General features: G+C 38.3%; 1 pseudogene; it reads left to right on the forward strand.

Moving 5' to 3' along the window:
- LOC127420685 (SMC5-SMC6 complex localization factor protein 1-like) overlaps window positions 1-22,532 on the forward strand; it is a 51,483-nt pseudogene that overhangs the window by 7,302 nt on the left and 21,649 nt on the right.

Genomic DNA, 22,532 nt, shown 5'->3' on the forward strand with positions numbered 1-22,532 from the left:
CTGTAATAATAATGTTATTACACAGATATTGGGTTCTCACATAGATAGCAGTGCTCTGATTGTGTTGTATTATTCAGACACAGGATATTTTGTTTGAAGTGTAAACAATGGTTGTTTATCACATACAGTTGTGCTCAAAAGTTTGCATACCCTGGCAGAAATTGTGAAATTTTGGCATTGATTTTGAAAATATGACTGATCATGCAAAAAAAAACACTGTCTTTTATTTAAGGATTTTGATCATATGAAGCCATTTATTATCACATAGTTGTTTGGCTCCTTTTTAAATCATAATGATAACAGAAATCACCCAAATGGCCCTGATCAAAAGTTTACATAGCCTTGAATGTTTGGCCTTGTTATAGATACAAGGTGACACAAACAGGTTTGAATGGCAATTGAAGGTTAATTTCCCACACCTGTGGCTTTTTAAATTGCAATAAGTGTCTGTGTATAAATAGTCAATGAGTTTTGTTAGCTCTCACTTGGATGCACTGAGCAGACTAGATACTGAGCCATGGGGAGCAGAAAAGAACTGTCAAAAGACCTGCGCAACAAGGTAATGGAACTTTATAGATATGGAAAAGAATATAAAAAGATATCCAAAGCCTTGAAAATGCCAGTCAGTACTGTTCAATCACTTATTAAGAAGTGGAAAATTCGGGGATCTCTTGATACCAAGCCAAGGTCAGGTAGACCAAGAAAGATTTCAGCCACAACTGCCAGAAGAATTGTTCGGGATACAAAGAAAAACCCACAGGTAACCTCAGGAGAAATACAGGCTGCTCTGGAAAAAGACGGTGTGGTTGTTTCAAGGAGCACAATACGACGATACTTGAACAAAAATGAGCTGCATGGTCGAGTTGCCAGAAAGAAGCCTTTACTGCGCCAATGCCACAAAAAAGCCCGGTTACAATATGCCCGACAACACCTTGACACGCCTCACAGCTTCTGGCACACTGGAATTTGGAGTGACGAGACCAAAATAGAGCTTTATGGTCACAACCATAAGCGCTATGTTTGGAGAGGGGTCAACAAGGCCTATAGTGAAAAGAATACCATCCCCACTGTGAAGCATAGTGGTGGCTCACTGATGTTTTGGGGGTGTGTGAGCTCTAGAGGCATGGGAATCTTGTGAAAATTGATGGCAAGATGAATGCAGCATGTTATCAGAAAAAACTGGCAGACAATTTGCATTCTTCTGCACGAAAGCTGCGCATGTGATGCTCTTGGACTTTCCAGCACGACAATGACCCTAAGCACAAGGCCAAGTCGACCCTCCAGTGGTTACAACAGAAAATGTTGAAGGTTCTGGAGTGGCCATCACAGTCTCCTGACCTTAATATCATCAAGATCTCAAACGTGCGGTTCATGAAAGACAACCAAAGACTTTGCATGACCTGGAGGCATTTTGCCAAGTCGAATGGGCAGCTATACAACCTGCAAGAATTTGGGGCCTCATAGATAACTATTACAAAAGACTGCACGCTGTCATTGATGCTAAAGGGGGCAATACACAGTATTAAGAACTAAGGGTATGCAGACTTTTGAACAGGGGTCATTTCATTTTTTTTCTTTGTTGCCATGTTTTGTTTTATGATTGTGCCATTCTGTTATAACCTAGAGTTGAATATGTATCCCATAAGAAATAAAAGAAATGTGTTTTGCCTGCTCACTCATGTTTTCTTTAAAAATGGTACATATATTACCAATTCTCCAAAGGTATGCAAACTTTTGAGCACAACTGTATACTCCAACATATTGAGCTGTGGTGCTAATGTGGGTCATAAAAGATTTCATCAAATTAATTGCATGAAGTGCTGATTTAATAATCAGTTTAATTGCAAATAATCAAATATATCTATATTTTTTGAGAAAGTCCCCCAAATGAAGATAATGCAAAGACATTGCGTTTTTGTGGCAGACGAGTAAAGCATTGAATAGACATTCCAAAAAGTGGCTTTAGAAGTCAATATATTGATTGGTTTATTTCCTCATAATTTAACATAAGCCTATCAAAGGCTAACAGTTCACAACAATAACAATAGTCCCATTTGTCTGAGGTAGACAAGAGGCAATCTTGCATTCCATCTGCACAATTTTTTTTTTTTTTTTTTTTTTTTGCGTTACTTTTAAAAATGAACTTTGCTAAATTTACATTAAATTGATGGCCCATTTCACAATCCCATTCTCTCTTCTTCTCCCATCATTTCTTGTTCTCTTACTATTATCCCTGTCAAGAAATGTGACAAAAGGCAAGAGTAAATTTGTATGTTCCACAAATGCTACCTAGACTAAGCCATGATTTTCTGCATCTTGTTGTAAATTATGCAGAAAGAGACTGAGACTCTTGTCACTGAATATTTTAGGGAGGCATTGGACACACTATGTTCTTAAACACACACACACAGCACACAATGATGTTTGCTCCTTACTAATAGGAAACTAAATGAGTGTGTCTGCGAGCATGTGGGTGTTTGCACTGTGGTGGTGTGTGAGATTGTGCCTTAGTTCTAAATAATCCAATTACTAGAGAACAAGACACACTCTTCCTGCGGAAGCACGAGTCTCTATTGCACTGACAGCACTGTCCTTTAGGCCACTCAGAGCAGGGGGATCGCCTGATTTTTATCCAAGTCTAGCTATAAATGCTACTAAATAATCACTGCTATATGTTCTGCTTATTTTGTTAGATGTAGAGCTCTCTGGTGTGAAATTACTGGGTTGAGCACTTATTGCTTATTGCAACAAGGGTCGTGAGCAAATTTGTTCATGATCATTTTTGCTTACTTTTACCCAAAGCAACATGCAGTAGCCTACCTTTAGTACAGGGAATGTCCACCTTGAGCAACCCCAGGTCAAGTGCTTTGCTCAAGAACACAATGGTGATAATTCATGGATTGCCTTTTGTTTGGTTCGAACCTACAACCTTTCAGTTACTAGTTCAGATCTTTAACTATATAGGCCTACCTAGGGGTGGGCGATATGACCAGAATCTTATATCATGATGTAAGTAATTTTATATCATGATAACGATATATATCACAATATAGTTAAATGTTTCTAAAAAATCTATATATTAAATAACCATATTGTATAACTATATTTGAATAATCAAGTCAGTCAATTAAATACTTTATAAATGAAAAATACTTCCTGGTGATTTTCTCTTTATATGGAACTAGACAAACAGTCAAAATAAATTTTTTTTTTTTTTTTAAAATACACACACAAAAAAAAAAAAAAATAAAAAAAATAAAAACTCAACTTGGTTTTACATCATCCTTACCATATTGATCAATTTCACATAATGCCACATTTTAGTCTGATGTTGTTGACTAGCATTATTATCAACTTTCCTCAAGAATCTCAACATCTTCTCAAAGCAATGCAACAAAGAAAATAATACATAAGTAAAAAAAAAATCTAATGTAAACAAACACTTCATTAGGCTATTAATGATTTAAGTAATCTATATAGAGAATATAAATATCTGAAGGCAAACATGGGCGGTTTGTTTCCTAATTTCTAACATTATGTTTGACTTCCTCCATAGTGCTTTAAGGTAAAAATCTCAGTAGAATTCAAATGGGTCACCTAAGTTTTGTGGTTTGTGCCGTGGTATTGAGAGAAACCAGATTGAGTAGCACGAGTGATGTGACAAACAGTCACGTGCGATAATCATGTGAAATAAAGCTGTGTGTGTCAGATGAGAAACATATTTAGAACGTGAAATAAATGTTATTGAATTTGCTTTGGCGGAAGAATGTCATTGAAATTGAATCTCCTTCTCATCTTCTCATTTTTGATTTGAGGAATCAGCTGCTGCTCCACTTTCTTCCTCCATTTCTCCAACAGAATGTGTGTTGCGTATGTGTAACGTGAATAGAATTCACGGTGGCAATTTTGTGTAATCGTGATAGAGGCGATAATCCAAAATGTATACCAGTTGTCAAATTTCTATCGGTATATCGCCCACCCTAGTATTACCTTCAGTGTGCTGCACTGTGGAATGTGTCAAAACTCTGCAAAACTCGGGTTTGGAGAGCTGTCTCTTCAGATAAAAGAATTCAGTAAGTTCAGCTAGCATTCAGGCAGGCTGATAGTTGCTACAGGCAATGCACTTACATGCCAGTCCCTCTACTCTGCCCCATGGTAGTGTAAAGATGTAGTGCCAGTGATATAATGATGTTTGTGGTGTAACATGGGCTGTATTTAGCACACAGTTCAGCTTGTGAAATTTTCCCTTGGTTCTCTAAATGTTGCAGATTTTTACAGTGCCCCAGTCCTCTGGCTATGGAGATGAGAAACAGAATGAATAAATTCTTAATCTAGCCATATTTATGAGCAGTTTCATGGTGTGCTGCAATTTGCATACATGACAGTTCCTATCTGTTCTCCCAGTGTTGCTACAGTGAACTCTGTGAACTCTATTGTCCTTCCAAATACACATGGCATGATGTCTCAATCTCTCTGTTAAATGTTGTACTGTGTGTTCTTTCAGAGGCATGCAAGACTCGACAGATTCAGGCAGCGCAAATGTCCCGAGAGGTTACTACAGAGTCAGTGCTGCAGGTAAGTGCCGTTTTCATTTAACGCACTGTAAAGATGCAGTTCACTCACTTATTATCACTCCCAAAACTCTAGTTGATATCACCAGTGGCCATCATCAGCAATGTTCTTTTAGATTTTTTATTCATTTTTATTATTTTAAGATGTTTTAATTCAAATGTTTAAAGGAGAAGTGTGTAATTTTTCTGATGTTAAAGAAGAAGAAAAAAGTTAAATGTGCTGATAAAGTATTTTAGAGCTGAGCATAACTAGAAAAGTATTCCAAATTCCATATTACACAATAAAAATTCTATGATGTTGTTAGATTTTATTAATTTGCATGACTTTCCCAGACCTGGAAAACACTGTTTTAAAATTCACTGATATTTCCAGATTTTCTGTGACCGTGGGAACCCTGAATCAGTAAACTAATCCAAATATTACAACATTAAAGTAACTTCATCTGACTACATTCAGTTACCTCAAGGCCCCCAATTTGCAAATAAAGAAAAGAGAAAAGCTAAATCAACTAGATGACTTCAACTTAAATGTTTTGTGCATGCCAAGTCCCCAACTAAACTATGATAGCACTATTTTATCTTATAGAGAATAAAGGCTAAAGCCCTATTCGGACGGGATTAGTTTTTTATATGGGGATGTGAGGTAATGCCATAATTACCACTGCTTCTCCGTGATTTTAATCCCATGCGAATCTGTCATGTCAGTGATCCAGACATTTACAGACTGTGCTTTCCCATCCCAGTACAGATTACAGCATCTTTTACCTACAATAAAATGGCAGTGAAAATACCCCTTGCGAATTGACATGTTGGTAAAAAAAAAAAAAAGCCAGTGAATCTGCATTGTCCTGCCTGTGAGCCCTTTACTATCATCATTTTTCAAGTTCTCCAAGTGTCTAAAGTGGATAGTCATGAGTAGACACCAGAAAATGACGCACTTCACAACTTCAGATCCAGTCGATTTTTCATAGTTAATCACGATTAATCACATATTTTGAAAATGCTGAAATTTGACAAAGATAGAAATGCAATAAATAGCATGAATTTAAGTGACATTGAACATTTCCCAAAGTTTAATTAGGAGGCTGACTAACTGAAATAATTAGTCCCCATAGGTTGAGTATTCATTGCAATGGACATTAAATGTCTTACACTCTAATCCTCCACATCCACAATATTAATCTGAGGTCATAGTGATTCCATTGGCTCATAGAAGAATTCTACAAAATCCTTTTATGATATCAATATAACTTTGTAAATACTACATATAATGACTTTTAAATAATATGTTACACATAATAGTATATACTGTAACTAAAGCCATAGTAGATCCTGAAATTATAAATTTCTTATTCTGTGTTTTCCAGTTAGCTTACATTTTGCAAGCTGTCCGCTACATAATTACTGAACCACAATGTTACAAAATATATTACGTATTTACACACCTTACAATATAATATGCACACCAGCAATTATGAGGGAAAAATTACTGTGTCCTGAGCAGGCTTGAGCACATTTAAGAACATTTAGATAAAGCCAACTTTCCTAAAACATGTCTTTTAGTGCATTAATATTTTTTAAATAAACATTTTCATTATTTATGTGAAGCCAGTCAAGTAATTTCGATAGGGTTTTTATTTGGCATTACAAACAGTTCCCCCCTGGGATTCACGGGCGGACTCATTTCATCACAACACCGGCACACTGTGGCTTTCCGATTTGTTACAGCAATCGTATTCCAGTGTTTAAGTGCTGCTTTGAACTCCATATGAATAGTGCTTGCAGACAAAAACCTCTCATTCTGCGTTTTGGTGATAGACTTGACGTGCTTCTGTGGTAATTAAATGTGCCTAAAATAGGCTGAAAAAATATTTGAGTTCTATCACAAGTACCATCTGTGCTTGTTTTGTACAACAAATGGTGTTAGGAACTAAACGTGTGTAGCTTCTAATTTCTTAAACAACCATGTCGGAAGACGGATCCTGTCGTCATGGAAAAGATGTTACTCTGTTTCAGAAGGGGCAAATTATTGGCCTGCATCAAGCAAAGGAAACAACTAAGGAGATTGCTGAAATTACTGGAATTGGGTTAAGAACTGTCCAACGCTTAGAACCGTCAGCTTCACAGAAGAAATGTGGTCAGAAAAAAATCTTGAATGATTGTGATCGGAGATCACTAAACTGCTTGGTGAAGTCACATTGTAAAAAATCAACAGTAGAACTCACGACTATGTTTTATAGTGAAAGTAAGAGCATTTCCACACGCACAATGCGACGAGAATGTACAGGATTGGGACTAAATAGCTGTGTGGCCACAATAAAGTTTCAGTTTACTTGGGAGCATAAAGATTGGACTGAGCAGCAATGGAAAAAGGTCATGTGGTCTGATGAGTCCCGATTTACCCTATTCCAAAGCGATGTGTGCGTCAGAGTAAGAAGGGAAGCGCATGAAGCGATGCACCCATTATGCATAATGCCCACTGTACAAGACTCTGGAGGCAGTGTTATGATCTTGGGTTGCTTCATTTGGTCAGGTATAGGCTCAGCAACATTATGCAGCAATAAAATGAAGTCAGCTGACTACCTGAATGTACTGAATGACCAGGTTATCCCATCAATGGATTTTTTTCTTCCCTGACAGCACGGGCATATTCCAGGACGACAATGCCAAGATTAATCGGGCTCAAATTGTGAAACAATGAGGAGCATGAGGAATCATTTTCACACATGAATTGGACACCACAGACTCCTGATCTTAACCCCATTGAAAGTCTTTGGGATGTGCTGGAGAAGACTTTAGGGAGGGGTCAACTCTCCCGTCGTCAATACAAGATCTCGACCAAACATTAATGCAGCTCTGGATGGAAATAAATGTTTTTGAAACAATGCCACAACGAATGCATGCCATAATCAAAGCTAAAGGCGGTCCAATGAAATATTAGAGTATGCAACTTTTTTTTGGCCAGGCAGTATATCTCTGTCTATCAGATTTCTGTATTGCATTCAGCTGGGTCACAAGCTATCGACAGAGACTCTCTTCATAGCCTCAGGCAACAGCATTTACATTCCACATGCTTTTTACGCTGCCTCCATCCTTTGGCGAGAAAGAGATGGAAAATACATAAAAATCCAGCTGCACGCACACAAACATAATGCTTTTCAGATCCCCCGTTTAAGAATATTAAACACTGCAATTAGGATTCTACTTTGAGGAACGAGTGGTGGAAGAGGGGGTGAGAGAGAGAGGAAGAGAAAGACAGAGAGGTAGCCGAGCCTGGAAGTTTCTGTAATTAGGAAGTTGGCACTCCACGTGAACCCACCAAGATGTCAATGCTCATCTATCCCCCTCTACCTGATCAGAAAGTCCCCCACACTAGAGCAGAGAGCAGAGGAGGGCATGGAGAGAGAGAGACAGCTCTGCTTCCAGGAGACTTAAGGCTTCTGCTCCCTGCCTGGTGTTGTTTTTGCACTACGTGCTCCCTGTACTGATGTGCAGCACATCAATTTTTGATGAAGCATCCGCAGGCTCTCAGCTCTAGATTTCTGTTGGTAGACACTGCAGTGTTTTTCACAGGGTGTGCGGGTCCGTGGTGCCTTGTTAACTTCACTCTGAGCTGTCTGTCTGCACGGTACACTTCATTATTGCTTATGGCTACAGGTAATGATGCTATAAGCATATTGCATATTATTTTGAGTAACAGCTCCAATTAGAATGGTTTGATCTATTTAAAGGGACAATTTTCACAAAAATGTTATTCTGTCATCATTTACTCACCCTCATGTCTTCTAAATCTGTATGGTTTTCTATCTTCCGTGGAGCACAAAAGGAAAAGTTTAGCAGAATGGTCACAATGCTCCTTTCCATATACTGAAAGTTGAATTCGGTATGTTCCTTACACAAAGCTATAGTATGACTTCAGAAGACTTGGAATATAGAAACTTAGTCTTAATAGACTGCTGTTATGTTTTTTTGCCTTTTTTTTTTTTTTTGTGCCATTTTTGACACTTGACAGCCACTGGTCACTATTCGCTGTCATATATGGATAAGAGACATTCTGCCTAAAATCTCCTTTTGTGTTCCAATACCCTTGGAGAATTGGTAATATATGTACCATTTTTAAAGAAAACACGAGTGAGCAGGCAAAACACATTTCTTTTATTTCTTATGGGATTCATATTCAACTCTAGGTTATAACAGAATGGCACAATCATAAAAGAAAACATGGCAACAAAGAAAAAAATGAAATGACCCCTGTACAAAAGTCTGCATACTCTTAGTTCTTAATACTGTGTATTGCCCCCTTTAGCATCAATGACAGCGTGCAGTCTTTTGTAATAGTTGTCTATGAGGCCCCAAATTCTTGCAGGTGGTATAGCTGCCCATTCGTCTTGGCAAAATGCCTCCAGGTCATGCAAAGTCTTTGGTCGTCTTGCATGAACCGCACATTTGAGACCTTCCCAGAGTGGCTCGATAATATTAAGGTCAGGAGACTGTGATGGTCACTCCAGAACCTTCATCTTTTTCTGCTGTAACCACTGGAGGGTCAACTTGGCCTTGTGCTTAGGGTCATTGTCGTGCTGGAAAGTCCAAGAGCGTCCTATGCGCAGCTTTCGTGCAGAAGAATGCAAATTGTCTGCCAGTATTTTCTGATAACATGCTGCATTCATCTTGCCATCAATTTTCACAAGATGTGCTTTAGAGCTCACACACCCCCAAAACATCAGTGAGCCAACACCATGCTTCACAGTGGGGATGGTATTCCTTTCACTATAGGCCTTGTTGACCCCTCTCCAAACATAGCGCTTATGGTTTTGACCATAAAGATCTATTTTGGTCTCGTCACTCCAAATTACAGTGTGCCAGAAGCTGTGAGGCATGTCAAGTTGTTGTCGGGCATATTGTAACCGGGCTTTTTTGTGGCATTGGCACAGTAAAGGCTTCTTTCTGGCAACTCGACCATGCAGCTCATTTTTGTTCAAGTATCGTCGTATTGTGCTCCTTGAAACAACCACACCGTCTTTTTCCAGAGCACCTGTATTTCTCCTGAGGTTACCTGTGGGTTTTTCTTTGTATACCGAACAATTCTTCTGCCAGTTGTGGCTGAAGTCTTTCTTGGTCTACCTGACTTTGGCTTGGTATCAGGAGATCCCCAAATTTTCCACTTCTTAATAAGTGATTGAACAGTACTGACTGGCATTTTCAAGGCTTTGGATATCTTTTGATATCCTTTTCCATCTTTATAAAGTTCCATTACCTTGTTACGCAGGTCTTTTGACAGTTCTTTTCTGCTCCCCATGACTCAGTATCTGGCCTGCTCAGTGCATCCATGTGAGAGCTAACAAACTCATTGACTATTTATACACAGACACTAATTGCAATTTAAAAAGCCACAGGTGTGGGAAATTAACCTTTAATTGCCATTTAAACCCGTGTGTGTCACCTTGTGTGTCTGTAACAAGGCCAAACATTCAAGGATATGTAAACTTTTGATCAGGGCCATTTGGGTGATTTCTGTTATCATTATGATTTAAAAAGGAGCCAAACAACTATGTGATAATAAATGGCTTCATATGATCACTATCCTTAAATAAAAGACAGTTTTTTTGCATGATCAGTCATATTTTCAAAATCAATGCAAAAATTTCACCATTTCTGCCAGGGTATGCAAACTTTTGAGTATAACTGTATATATACTGTAAACACATCGATCAGCCACAACATTAAAACCACCTGCCTATTATTGTAGATCCCCCTCGTGCCGCCAAAACAGCGTCATCGAATAGCATTCTGAGGTGCTATTCTTCTCACCACAGTTGTACAGAGCGGTTTTCTGAGTTACCATAGACTTTGTCAGTTCGAACCAGTCAGGCAATTCTCCACTGACAGAGAACTGTCTCATCAACAAGGCATTTCCATCTGCAGAACTGCCACTCATTGGATGTTTTGTTTTTGGCACCATGCGGAGTAAATTCTAGAGACTGTTGTGTGTGAAAATCTCACACTGTAAAAAAAATCCTGGTAAATTTACGGTAAAAGACTGGCGGCTGTGGTTGCCAGAAATTCACTGTAAATAATACGGTAACCACGCTTCAGGCTTTACGGGATGTGATATTAATGCCTGTATATTTTACAGTGCATTATATTATTAAATGATATAAACTTAATACTTTAACCTTCTGAAACAGTAAAAATCTGCTTTTCACTTTATAATGTATTGTTACTCACCGTAGTATTTACAAAAATGCACATGATGACATGAAGTTCATCAGTAATGGCCTTTCCAAGAGCAGTGATCAATAAACACGTAGAGACAGTTCTCAGTGTCACTCACACAAACACTAAACACCATCAGGGTAACACGTGAAATTAAAATAATGCAATAAACATTGACTAAGCTACATCAAATATAACACAGAACATCCCATAGTAGACAAGTGATATTAAAAATAAGAAGAAACCACTATTCCCATGAAATATAATGAAATGTGATGGGCAACGCAGGGAATTCTGGGAATTCCCGATTATTGTTTTTTTAACCATAATTTTAACAATAATTGACCATAAAAAGTACATGAACTCTCTTGTTAAATAAAATATACAATTTTACCGTTAATTATACTGTAAAATCATACTTTCTACATGTAAAAATATAATTTTTACAATATTGTACTGTAAAATAAAAAAATTGTTACTGTATATTTTAAAGAATATATATATATATATATTTGACCAACACAAGATTATTGGTCTCTTTTAGTTTCTTATTCACATCCCATGAACTAGATGTTTAAACCTGTAATAGCTTCCAGAAATGTTCCTTGAACGGAAAGGTGGTCAAATTAAAATTACATCCAGTCATCACAGTGTTCAAAATGCACTTTTTATGACAAATAGCCCCTTATTTAAACCATTAAGCCCAAAGTATACTTCTGTAAGATGCAGCTAAACAACAGGATATGAAGGTGGAAACAACAACGGTGGATGTGCACTTAAAGAACACGCATGTGAGGAGGTCAGGGCATACCTGCATTTGTATAAATCATGTCCGAAGGAATATAAAGACATCTTTATTGGTCTAAACACCTGAAGAGAAATAGTCCAGTATGTCATAGCAGTCGTTGCGCGCATGCGCAGACTGCCAGTGTCTGTGTGCACAGTCAAATAATGTATACTTTGAAAGGCTGTACGTAGACACTATGCATTTGTGTCAAAACTAAAGTATACTTTGGGCTTAAGCCTACCTGCCGAGGAGCTGTCATGCCTAATGTCACAACCATGCAAGAAAGTACTCTCTACAAGAACAACAGCAATCCCAACACACTTTTCACAATTTATAGAAAAGGACATGATGGATTTATCCTTTTCGAGCTTGTAAATGCTGAGTATGCTATTACCCCTATAATGGAAGTGTTGTGTCCAAATTGGAGCCATTAAAGTGATTTAACAGAGGGAAGATTGGGCCTGGCATTTCTGAGACTGTGTACACATGGGGAGTTAAGAAATGTTTAATCACTGGGTTTTAGGGCACTGTGAGCCAGAACTTGCCATGGTGTTTAGGCACTCATTAAGTCATACTTTTATTGCATTCTGTTTCATTTCTTTATAATACACTGCTAATTATTTTCAATGATTTTCAGTTGTGGGCCTTTGTGATTTGCTTTTTTGCACTTCAGTAGTAAATAGTAAGAAATGTAGAGGGTGCAGTGTTCTTACGCTGTTGTCCACTCTGTGAGACATACAGTATGTCTACATATGCAGTTTTAATTGAGCTACAGTCTGTGTAGGTTTTTGTGTAGTCAAGCTACTGTTTTCATCTGTCTGTTGAAGTATACATGACACAGTGAGTAATTGAAAATGTGAAGGAAGTTCATCAGCTGAAGAAGTGTTAAATGCCTATTGTCATGATTCATTGTTGTTTGCCTTATGTTTCTCCCGTCATCTGTTCCTCCCGGACTACATTTCCCATAATTCCCTGCCCTCATCACTGCCAGCTGTCCTTGATTGTCCTCACCTGTGTTTCATTAACTCATTAGTCTTTGTGTATATAATGCCCTGTTGTTTGCTTGTTCTTTGTTAGTTGTTATGTGTTTTGACATCCTGTGTATGGCCAGTGCCTTCCGTAGATGTTTCCTCCTGTTCTCGTTTCTCATTGTGGCTGTTTTATTTTATTCCTGTGTTTACCTGTTATTTTGTGCTTTATTTTTCATTAAACTCCTTAGCAGCACCTAGATCCAGCTCTCATGGCTTCCTTCCAGATCATTACACCTTTTGTGGTCCGGTTAGCATGTGTACATGCTGGAAGTAGCCAAGCTCGCTTTATTAAGGTCAGTTGGTCTGTTATTTCATTCAGACTAAAGCATTTACGTGACATTTTAAAAAGACGAAGGGCCCTATTTCAAGAGCACTAGTGCTGAACACTGCACTATGGCATAATTCATACACGCAAAGTCAGTGGGCATGGCCATGAAGTTTTGGGATTTTAGTGCAAGCATGCACTAAGTCTAGGCGCAAGTGGGTTTAGCGAAATTGTGCTAAGTGCGACTTGGCAAAGCACTACTGGGCTGGGTTAAGTGCTCATAAGTCTTATAATATAAAAATCTCATATTTGTTTCATTAAATGATTACAACAGGGACATAATTTAATGTTTCACTGTATTTTCAGAGTTTACACATTAACTCTATCAACTGCTTGTTGAATCTCCAAACAGCAAATGTAGGAACTGAGTTTTGACTTAAAGCTGCAAACAGATGTGCTTTGGAAAAGCCATAGCGCTTTGACCTATTTCTCAGGAAAATAGCAAATTGCGCTTTGCTCCATTTCATTAACATACAATACACCCACAGTTTGCATGCATACATCTACAGAAAGCACAAACACTCACACTATGCCTAGTTGCGTTATGCGCTGGCACGAAAATTGCACTTAGAATTAGCGCGCTCATGATAATTGGATAAGACACAGTGCACAGTCGTATCACTGCACTTTGCGCGCTCGCAAAAATAGAGCCCGAATTATTGTTTTAGTCCAAAACATTTTATCACCTTGGCCTGGTATGGTAGCAGGGATCATTAATATGTCTGCAAACTTCTGGAACATCAACCAGTGTTTTTGCTGTACCACTCAATCTACAGAGCCACTGCAAATATATCCATTACTTGTCCTGACTGTCTTCAAAGAAAAATGAATGTACAGTGCAACATTTGTGAACAAAATGCTTGATTGGTGTGGTTCTTTTTGATAAATCAGAATGAATAGATTACAGGAGTTAATGGTCTGAATCATGGACAAACAAATCAATTCCTCACTGAATTGGCTTAGATGAACTGCAAGTTATGACTCGAAAAGAGCCGAGAACTTTTACTGTGTTATAGGTTACTTTTTAAAAAGTAAAATAGCAAATATGTAAGGTTAGTGAAAGGTTAGTTAAGCATACATATTCTCAACAGTTTTACTTTCAGGGTTTTGTTGTAATGGTATTTATAAATGGTATGTAATAATGTGAATTTTTTTTTTTTTTTTTTTTTTTTTTTTTGCCTAATTTTGGGGTGGGGGACTTCCACTGCAAAATCAAAATCTTGTAGGACACCCTGATATCAACATTCCATTTGAATCTTAGCATGGTTTTGAAATGCTTTGATTTGTTGAATTATTGAATTTTGAATTGATTTTATTTATTTGTATATTTTATTTTGGGAGATCAAAAAATTAAAAACAGAACTGTGAAGCTTTGTTTTACAACATTCATTTCTATAACTGTCTTGTTTGGTTCAGCTACTAAGACGTCAAAAGACTTAATAGGATAGTTCGGACTGCTGAGAGGATTATTGGTGCTCCCCCACCCACCCTGCTAGAACTGTACACATCCAGAGTAATGAAAGGGCTGGTAAAATCACTCTTGACCACATTCACCCAGCACACTTCCTTTTTGAACTGTTGCCCTCTGGCCGGCGCTACTGAGCACCAGAACAGCCAGGCAGAGGAACAGTTTTTTTTCCCTCAGGCCATCCACTCCACGAACTGTTAAAACTGCCCCCAAATACTTTCCTTTTGTCAACACAACCATGTGCAATATTCAATCCATCCATTCCTGCTTATAATTATATTTTTTAACATATCCTTCTTCAATACATTACATCACCTGCATATACAGTATCTGTATATGAAATATTCGAACAACATTATTGCTCTATTGTATATTTCTCTTTTATCTGTTATATCTTCTTTTTTTATGTCACTATATGTATATATGTTTAAATGTATATGTTTGTATTTATGTATATATAGTTGCATTCTCTTTGCATTGGAAGCTTCTGTCACCATGACAAATTCCTTGTGTAAGCATACTTGGCAATAAAGCTCATTCTGATTCAGTTCAGTGCAAAATGGCTACAAAAAGTCTCCATTGTTCAAATCATGATCTGCACACTTGGTCTTCCCAATTTTCAATTTCACGTTTTCTCTCCTTACCTCAACAGATGTCACTCACATTGCATACCAAGTCACACACACACTGATCAGCCATTTCTAGTCATTTACATTTTCTTATAACCTAATTTTCTCTGTTTGATCTAGCTTAAAAGGGGCCTCTTGAAAATGCAACAAACTTATTGATGTGAAAGAGGCACATGCAGCTTCTCTCTTTCCCTGCCACAAGAAGAAGGCTGTCTGTGCTTTATTATCCCCTCCTTGTCCTTTCTTCCTCTCTGTGCTCTAGCTCTTTTAGCATGCCGGGTTTTATCTAGCCGGCCAAGGCTGATGAGAAATGAGCACCCTGGTGAGACCCAGTAAAGCATTTATTAGCAGCTTTGCACAGTGCCATTATAATGGCAGTCACAGAGGCACTCAAGTTTGGCCTTTTACTTTCTTGTGAAGTTCAGCCACACATGAAAAAAGCATCCCACCCTCTAATATATTCTCGATTTGGTATTGTATCAGAAAAACAGGGGGGGGCAAAAGGAGTAGGAAAATGTAAATAAAAGCCAATGGGGGCTTTTGTGTCTTGCTGTTGTAGTTTGCAAAAGTGAGAATCACGTGTTCCCATTCGTTCTGCCCAGTGGAGCTTTTGAACTCTGGCTGTTTGAAAAATCCCTTCAGAGGCTTTGTGTATGAGCTCTGTACCATAACTTTCCCCAGCTGAACAATACCAGACTGCCAGGAAGCCTATTCCCACAATCGTCTTCAACTTGTAAGTAAAGAATTCACACTGTCCGTAAAACAGGGGTAGAGCGACAAAGATGGAGGATGAGTGCTTTTCATTAGCTCTCTTCTTTTCTCTCTCCTCTTCCTGTCTCTCTCTCTCCCCCAAAAATATTATCTTGTAGGAATTTCTTTTTTAGGTCAGCCCCCTTTATGCATGTAATTTTTACATTTTTTACATTTACATGTTCTTTCGCTACGCCCATTTACTTTTATTTTTGCTTATAGCACGGAAAATTTTTATAAGCGATTACGGGACCATGGGAGGCAGTTGGCAGGACACACCCTGATTTTGGATGTTGCCCACTTCTCTCTTCCGCTTGCCCTTTCTCTCTCTCTCTTTCTCTCCTCTCCATCCACGTGCAGTCGAGACACTCCTTCAAGCCAGCAAGAGGAACCAGGTGGATACACTGCTGCGTAGCCTCAGCCTGCCTGGAATGGACGTCAAAGTTAAAGGTAAGTCTCTATATTCCTCCCCTGCCCTCTTTAGAATCATCCCTCTTCTATTTCACTTTTTTTCTTTTCTTTTTCTTTTATTTTTTTTGTGACGAGCAGTTGATTAATGAAACGTATACGTCACACGTTTAACCTTTTAGGTCAAATGTAAGGGTGTGTCTGGAGGGTGCAGATGGTGTTTTAGGCTCGATTAACTATTGTGTCATTATGCCAATATTGTACACACCCTTCGCTTCTTGATCTCGGTTTTAAATCCTGACATAACATTGATGAAAATGTTTTATATGCTTCTATAATTATTTTAATGATTTTTTTCTTTTTTTTTAAAATGTTACATTTTTAGCTTTCTGTCGCATTCTCAAAAGACTGCTTTGGGAGTTTCCAAAGGTGATTTGTTTGTTTGGGCAAATATAAAATTATCAGCAAACATTTCATAATTTTAGAGATTTTTGTCAATGTTATACAGTATTATAATGCGGAAAATATTTACGATTGAGGCCTCCGTGCTAAAATAGTAAAATACATTTTTAAATTGTTAAAATGTTTTGTTTCCCTTTTAATGCTCTTCTGACTCTAATTCAACAAATCAACAATTTTGTTAAAATGTCCACTTCCACATCATAATAGCATACACTGTTCAGCCACAACATTAAAACCACCTGCCTAATTTTGTTTCCCCCTCCTGCTGCCAAAACATCGCCAACCCGCATCGCAGAATAGCATTCTGAGATGTTATTTTTCTCACCACAATTGTATAGAGCAGTTATCTGAGTTACCGTAGACTTTGTCAGTTCGAACCAGTCTGGCCATTCTCACTGGATGTTTTTTTGTTTTTGGCACCATTCGGAGTAAATTCTAGAGACTGTTGTGTGTGAAAATCCCAGGAGATCAGCAGTTACAGAAATACTCAAACCAGCCCATCTGGCACCAACAATCATCCATGCTATTATCTAATCAGCCAATCTTGTGGCAGCAGTGCATAAAATCATGCAGATACAGGTCAGGAGCTTCAATTAATGTTCACATCAACCACCAGAATGGGGAAAAAATTTGATTTCAGTGATTTGGACCGCGGCATGATTGTTGGTGCCAGACAGGCCTTTTTGATGAGAGAGGTCAACAGCGAATGGCCAGACTTCTTAGAACTGACAAAGTCTACGGTAACTCCGATAACCGCTCAGTACAATTGTGGTGAGAAGAATATCATCTCAGAATGCTATTCTGAGATGCGGGCTGGCGCTGTTTTGGCGGCACGAGGGGGACCTACACAATATTAGGCATGTGGTTTTAATGTTGTGGCTGATCGGTGTATGTAGCTGGCATGTGTTAAATGAGAGCGGATTCAGATAAACACTAAATCTGATGATGATGATACAAATTCTCTCAATCGTGTTGGATTTGACTATTAATATACAATTATATGGCACAATTGAAGGTACCTGTTATACAAATTATGGCAGATATTTGTATTGTGCCATATGCGTAAATTTTTTTATTAAGGCTGCGATATGATCGGTTTATGAATGGCACTGCATTGAAAGATTTCTGAAATGTTTGTTTTCATGTTGCTTTATTGTGTAGGGAAGTAAGGTCTTAGAAATTAACAGTTTCTTGTGTGTTACTGTATGTAGACAATGCTGGCTGGACGCCCCTTCATGCAGCCCGTAACCATGGCAGCACAGAGTGTGTTCTGGCCCTGCTGCAGCACTGCCCAAGTGCAGGGAGTCAGTCCACTGCATGACACCTTGCTAAACCAATACACAGGCATTGCAAAGATGCTGCTGCGCCGTGGAGGTGAGTGCCCAACAGCTTAGCTATCAAAATGGGGATCTACCATAGAATTATTTTTTTTTTTTTTTTGTAAAGCTAATTATAATTAGACTAACCCTAACCCTATGCTGAAAATACATATTTTTGCATTTTTAGAATAAATGTATGAATCGTTTTTCAAGTCAGGATGTGCACAGATGTCCCCAAAAGGAGGCTGTGTCAGATTTTGCTCACTATGGGGGACAATTCTTTGTCCAATTTATATCCAAGAATGTACACACTGATACAGGATCCATCACACACACACATACATACTCTAAAATCATATGTTCATACAAGAGTGTTGCATACATAAGAATGCCTGAAAAAAACATATAAACACATATGTATGTTTATATGTATAAACACATATGCGCATGCAATGCACATAGATTCACACATACTATGAATACAGATCTTCACATAAGAGGGTATAAAACATGAGAGCACTTGCACACACTCACATAAATATAAACCCTTCAATGACAACTTTAAATATGCTGTTGAATTTCAAAAAAGTGATGAGTTCACTTGTTCCTCCTGGTTCATTCTCAGTCGTCTCTCTCGAGTCTCTTCAAAAAGCTCCAGTCACAATCAAAAAGGCCCTTCTATGGGAGCATGATACATATTGAATACTATATTATACTGTATTGCTTCAAAACATGTTCTGAATCCATCCACAACCCCTTTGAGAATGAAGTTTTTTGACTCATATGGAAGTGCACCTCTTACAACTGGAGTAAATAAGAATGTGTTTTCTGTATCCTTGTGTGATATCAGTATAAACAAACAGGCTGGAAGTCATATTACATTGGCATTACATATGTAAACAAACAAGTGCTTTGTAGAAATCTGTTAAATCCAGGCCTCTCCTGTGGCTTAACATTTGAGAGCTACCACACACACACACACACATGGTGTCGTCTTCACTTCTGTTTGTGTTTTAACTTGATTCTTTTGCCAAGCTGTTTTATTTTCTTTCCTCTATAAAAGCCATCCTTCTACAGGAATAACTTATCAACGTGGATGATGCTGTTAGCATCCTCCTGAAAAGATTAGACAAGTCAGGTCTGCGGCTCTCTCGAAATCCACATGCTGGTTTTTCACCGGGGAAATCTGTCAGTACAGAAATGTTTTGGCGCGCCTGGCTGTTTGCGTGCCACATGCAATTGTTGTTCACGAGCTTTGAAGTGAGCACGGCATGTGTCAATGCGGTAAGCGCAGGACGGCTTGATGGCTTGACGATGGGGAGGATCCCAAAGAAGAGACTAAACAAGATGGGCTCCTGGTTTGCCGCACACCTTTCTCTCTCTCTCTCTCTCTCTCTCTCTCTCTCTCTCTCTCTCTGTCTCTCTCTCTCTCTCTCTCTCTCTCTCTCTTTTCCATTTTGACTAATTATAGTTAATTTGATTCTGCTCCCCTATTAACTCGTGTAGATATTATGGCCTCAAAAAGTAAATTAGATTGGGATTGTTTGGTCCCGGTGAGAACATGATTTTTTTTTTTTTTTTTTTTATCCATTTCTCGTCTTGCTGACAGAGATTGGCCCAATACCAATGCTTGAAATTAGAATTGTGATGCGTCTGGGAAGCAGACAACCACTGAGATCCCTCATAAGACACACACATACTCACACAACCTGAGGACTGATCCATGCTGTTCGCCATCATATTTTTCATGGATGATCAAGCAAGTGAATTCCAAGATTTGACATGGAATTCTGACCACACTTATGAATGGAGTTGGTTCACAATGTCCCTCAAAATCAAACATTCTTTTTTTATTGGATGTACAAAACCTTGTGATGACAAAAGCATGCAGGAACAGATTAGGATTAAAGGGATAGTTCACCCAAAAATGAAAATGATCTCATCATTTACTCACCTTCTTGTCATCCCAGATCTGTATGACTTTCTTCTGCTGAACACAAACGAATTAAAAAAAAAAAAAAAAATATCTCTGCTATGTACTGTAGGTCCATACAATGCAAGTGAATGGTGTCCAGAAATTTGAAGGTCCAAAAAGCACATAATGGCAGCATAAAAATAATCCATATGACTCCAGTGGTTTAATATGTCTTCTGAAGTGATAGGTGTGGGTGAGAAACAGATCAATATTTAAGTCTTTTTTTACTATAAAGCTCCACATTCACTTCCACATTCTTCTTGTTTTGTTTTTGGCGACTTCAACTACTGGGCAGGGAGGAGGATTTATTGTAAAAAAGGACTTAAATATGTATCTGTTTCTCACACAGCGCCCAACAATATATACATCTAAAACAAACTCTTACAATCTGCATGTATTACAATGTATTACAATTAGAGCTGTCAAAATGAACTTGTTAAAATTGAAAATAAAAACTGATCAGATCTGCACAAATCATACGTGACATTTTTTTATGCAAAACGGTAAATTAAGATGAAAGGTGAGCAGTTTACATCCTTCACTTTGTAATATTGTTCTAACCATTCCAACAGCAAATGTTAGCATCCTCATTGGCAAACATATGCAGTTGTTGATTTAGCTGATTACCGATAGTTCCAAAAAGCAAATATTGGTAACGATATATCGGTAAAACCATTATAACGTCTACCACTAGTTACAGAATATACCAGCAGGGGCAAGCTGGGTCATGCTAACTGGCCAAATCTTGTGCTGTACTTGCAGTTGTACATGAAGTGAACTCACATTCACCTTGCTCTCACCATTAGTCAAGGGGCACTGGTTCCCCAGCTGAGCCTATTTTTTTTTTTTTTTTTCAATAACATCTTATGGAGTTTTGGGTTCCTTCCTACAGTCACCTTTGGCTTGCTCACTGGTGGCTAAAGACAACAAAATTTTAAAGCGTGATTTTCAATCACGTTTTTCATTGTTTTTCACGTTTTACGTTTTTCATGTTTTCCTTGACCATTGGTCTCTGCTTTCAAGGTTGTACGCCTCAACTTTTACATCATGCAAAACGCAGCCCACAACATGAAATAATAATGAATGTTTGTGGACGGGGGTGCAAGAAAAGACCCTCCTTATCCAGCCCCGGGGCACTGGCAGGCAAACAGTGCCATGGCCAAGAGCAGGGATGGGTGTCATCAGCATGCCTTGCCTAAGGCTGCATGCTCAGTCCTCCCCCTCCAAACATACACGCATATTCTAAGCTTGGTAGAGCATAATTTTACTTTGCGATTTGCTGATTTGTATTTCAATCAGCTTCCGGCCCCCAGCAGCTTGTATCCAACGAAAGATGAGCGAATGAATTCTGTCTTTATTAATTCAACCTAATTTGTCCCAAACCTGTATGTCTTTCTTTCTTGTAAGGAACTTAGAAGGAGATATTAGGCAGAATGTTAGCCTTAGTCACCATTGACTTTCATTGTATGGAAAAATAGCATTCTGCCTAACATCTCCTTTTGTGTTCCACTGAAGAAAGAAAGTGATACAAGTTTGGAACAACATGAGGATGATATGCATGATAACAGAATTTTCAATTTTGGGTGACCTATCCCTTTAATGCTTACTGGTTGCTGTTGGATACAGCTCTGTTTTCTGGCATTGGATGGATTAAGGATGGCTTGCTGGCATGACTTGGGGTCTCTTGCACGAGGGCCAGCATCTAACAGATTTTTTTTTTATCCGTGTCATTCAAAATGTGCAGTAAAGAGCTGTTGTTTAAAACCAAGTTGAGGTTTCTTGCATAAATACTCAGTTGAGTCAAGCTGACTCTGGCTTTGATGAGATCCTTATACAGTTATGATGCCATTTATGAACTGTAGCCATTTGTGCATTTCTAGAAAGTGGTTGTTTCTGATATATATGTAAAAGGTGAAGTCATTTCTGTAAGCAGTGTTTGTGGCCATAAGGCAGCATTTCTGCCAGTAGCCACTTTCACACATGTAACCCCTTAAATTGCAGTAAAATTGCCAAATTGCCTTTTCTGGTAAATGTACCACATCTGCTATTCACATGCAACAGCTTTCCATCTTTTTTCTATGCTGCTACCAATCACACATCAGCACCAAAATGCTGTTAAACTTTGTTTTGTTATTTGCTGGATATGACCTATAAACTGTCAAGCTGTTAAACTGATCACCTGGCTTTTGGTCCTGTGTATATCTCGTTGCCAAAGGAAGGCTAGTTATTTTATCATAAGTATTGTTGGGTTCGAGTCCACCTTAGTCGAGTCACAGTCAAGTCTGAGTCTTTAAACAATCAAGTCCGAGTCCAAAAGGGGCCGAGTCAGACTCAAGACAGAGTCCATAACAATCCGAGTCGAGTCCGAATGAATCTGTTCATGAATCTAAATTCAAGTTGTGACCGTAAACTCAACATCAATATTTGAAGCTTATTTTAACTTTCACAGCTAAGAAAAAACAATTGTCATTTTATGATTAGTTTTCTGCTGAACAAACCTCAAAGTGGTTTCAGAATGAAAGCATATGCTTTAGGTGTATGAAGAAAAAACTGTCCTTCAACACACTTCTTATTGCATTCTGTTGACATTTCAG

The sequence above is a fragment of the Myxocyprinus asiaticus genome, chromosome 3, assembly GCF_019703515.2.
Source record: "Myxocyprinus asiaticus isolate MX2 ecotype Aquarium Trade chromosome 3, UBuf_Myxa_2, whole genome shotgun sequence".
NCBI classification, from domain to species: domain Eukaryota; kingdom Metazoa; phylum Chordata; class Actinopteri; order Cypriniformes; family Catostomidae; genus Myxocyprinus; species Myxocyprinus asiaticus.